The 3,082-nt window shown below is 51.5% G+C and overlaps 1 non-coding gene across 1 annotated transcript; it reads left to right on the top strand.

The window, feature by feature from the left end:
• Positions 1–1,878: 1,878 nt before the first annotated feature.
• Positions 1,879–1,953, top strand: Trnas-uga (transfer RNA serine (anticodon UGA)). Its single transcript has one exon. It is a non-coding gene; the product is annotated as a tRNA-Ser (tRNA).
• Positions 1,954–3,082: the final 1,129 nt, after the last annotated feature.

Consider the following 3,082-nt stretch of genomic DNA (forward strand, 5'->3'; position numbering starts at 1 on the left):
AGCTTCTGTAAAGTTTGGAAGGTAGGAGACGAGGTACTGGCAGAAGTAAAGCTGTGAGTAGCGGGCGTGAGTCGTGCTTCGGTAGCTCAGTTGGTAGAGCACTTGCCCGCGAAAGGCAAAGGTCCCGAGTTCGAGTCTCGGTCGGGCACACAGTTTTAATCTGCCAGGAAGTTTCATATCAGCGCACACTCCGCTGCAGAGTGAAAATCTCATTCTGGAAACATTCCCCAGGCTGTGGCTAAGCCATGTCTCCGCAATATCCTTTCTTTCAGGATTGCTAGTTCTGCAAGGTTCGCAGGAGAGCTTCTGTAAAGCTTGGAAGGTAGGAGACGAGGTACTGGCAGAAGTAAAGCTGTGAGTACCGGGCGTGAGTCGTGCTTCGGTAGCTCAGTTGGCAGAGCACTTGCCCGCGAAAGGCAAAGGTCCCGAGTTCGAGTCTCGGTCGGGCACACAGTTTTAATCTGCCAGGAAGTTTCATATCAGCGCACACTCCGCTGCAGAGTGAAAATCTCATTCTGGAAACATTCCCCAGGCTGTGGCTAAGCAATGTCTCCGCAATATCCTTTCTTTCAGGAGTGCTAGTTCTGCAAGGTTCGCAGGAGAGCTTCTGTAAAGTTTGGAAGGTAGGAGACGAGGTACTGGCAGAAGTAAAGCTGTGAGTACCGGGCGTGAGTCGTGCTTCGGTAGCTCAGTTGGTAGAGCACTTGCCCGCGAAAGGCAAAGGTCCGAGTTCGAGTCTCGGTCGGGCACACAGTTTTAATCTGCCAGGAAGTTTCATATCAGCGCACACTCCGCTGCAGAGTGAAAATCTCATTCTGGAAACATTCCCCAGGCTGTGGCTAAACCATGTCTCCGCAATATCCTTTCTTTCAGGAGTGCTAGTTCTGCAAGATTCGCAGGAGAGCTTCTGTAAAGTTTGGAAGGTAGGAGACGAGGTACTGGCAGAAGTAAAGCTGTGAGTACCGGGCGTGAGTCGTGCTTCGGTAGCTCAGTTGGTAGAGCACTTGCCCGCGAAAGGCAAAGGTCCCGAGTTCGAGTCTCGGTCGGGCACACAGTTTTAATCTGCCAGGAAGTTTCATATCAGCGCACACTCCGCTGCAGAGTGAAAACCTCATTCTGGAAACATTCCCCAGGCTGTGGCTAAGCCATGTCTCCGCAATATCCTTTCTTTCAGGAGTGCTAGTTCTGCAAGGTTCGCAGGAGAGCTTCTGTAAAGTTTGGAAGGTAGGAGACGAGGTACTGGCAGAAGTAAAGCTGTGAGTACCGGGCGTGAGTCGTGCTTCGGTAGCTCAGTTGGTAGAGCACTTGCCCGTGAAAGGCAAAGGTCCCGATTTCGAGTCTCGGTCGGGCACACAGTTTTAATCTGCCAGGAAGTTTCATATCAGCGCACACTCCGCTGCAGAGTGAAAATCTCATTCTGGAAACATTCCCCAGGCTGTGGCTAAGCCATGTCTCCGCAATATCCTTTCTTTCAGGAGTGCTAGTTCTGCAAGGTTCGCAGGAGAGCTTCTGTAAAGTTTGGAAGGTAGGAGACGAGGTACTGGCAGAAGTAAAGCTGTGAGTACCGGGCGTGAGTCGTGCTTCGGTAGCTCAGTTGGTAGAGCACTTGCCCGCGAAAGGCAAAGGTCCGAGTTCGAGTCTCGGTCGGGCACACAGTTTTAATCTGCCAGGAAGTTTCATATCAGCGCACACTCCGCTGCAGAGTGAAAATCTCATTCTGGAAACATTCCCCAGGCTGTGGCTAAACCATGTCTCCGCAATATCCTTTCTTTCAGGAGTGCTAGTTCTGCAAGGTTCGCAGGAGAGCTTCTGTAAAGTTTGGAAGGTAGGAGACGAGGTACTGGCAGAAGTAAAGCTGTGCGTACCGGGCGTGAGTCGTGCTTCGGTAGCTCAGTTGGTAGAGCACTTGCCCGTGAAAGGCAAAGGTCCCGAGTTCGAGTCTCGGTCGGGCACACAGTTTTAATCTGCCAGGAAGTTTCATATCAGCGCACACTCCGCTGCAGAGTGAAAACCTCATTCTGGAAACATTCCCCAGGCTGTGGCTAAGCCATGTCTCCGCAATATCCTTTCTTTCAGGAGTGCTAGTTCTGCAAGGTTCGCAGGAGAGCTTCTGTAAAGTTTGGAAGGTAGGAGACGAAGTACTGCCAGAAGTAAAGCTGTGAGTACCGGGCGTGAGTCGTGCTTCGGTAGCTCAGTTGGTAGAGCACTTGCCCGCGAAAGGCAAAGGTCCCGATTTCGAGTCTCGGTCGGGCACACAGTTTTAATCTGCCAGGAAGTTTCATATCAGCGCACACTCCGCTGCAGAGTGAAAATCTCATTCTGGAAACATTCCCCAGGCTGTGGCTAAGCCATGTCTCCGCAATATCCTTTCTTTCAGGATTGCTAGTTCTGCAAGGTTCGCAGGAGAGCTTCTGTAAAGTTTGGAAGGTAGGAGACGAGGTACTGGCAGAAGTAAAGCTGTGAGTACCGGGCGTGAGTCGTGCTTCGGTAGCTCAGTTGGTAGAGCACTTGCCCGCGAAAGGCAAAGGTCCGAGTTCGAGTCTCGGTCGGGCACACAGTTTTAATCTGCCAGGAAGTTTCATATCAGCGCACACTCCGCTGCAGAGTGAAAATCTCATTCTGGAAACATTCCCCAGGCTGTGGCTAAACCATGTCTCCGCAATATCCTTTCTTTCAGGAGTGCTAGTTCTGCAAGGTTCGCAGGAGAGCTTCTGTAAAGTTTGGAAGGTAGGAGACGAGGTACTGGCAGAAGTAAAGCTGTGAGTACCGGGCGTGAGTCGTGCTTCGGTAGCTCAGTTGGTAGAGCACTTGCCCGCGAAAGGCAAAGGTCCCGAGTTCGAGTCTCGGTCGGGCACACAGTTTTAATCTGCCAGGAAGTTTCATATCAGCGCACACTCCGCTGCAGAGTGAAAACCTCATTCTGGAAACATTCCCCAGGCTGTGGCTAAGCCATGTCTACGCAATATCCTTTCTTTCAGGAGTGCTAGTTCTGCAAGGTTCGCAGGAGAGCTTCTGTAAAGTTTGGAAGGTAGGAGACGAGGTACTGGCAGAAGTAAAGCTGTGAGTACCGGGCGTGAGTCGT

The sequence above is a fragment of the Schistocerca serialis genome, chromosome 5, assembly GCF_023864345.2.
Source record: "Schistocerca serialis cubense isolate TAMUIC-IGC-003099 chromosome 5, iqSchSeri2.2, whole genome shotgun sequence".
Taxonomy (NCBI): Eukaryota; Metazoa; Arthropoda; class Insecta; order Orthoptera; family Acrididae; genus Schistocerca; species Schistocerca serialis.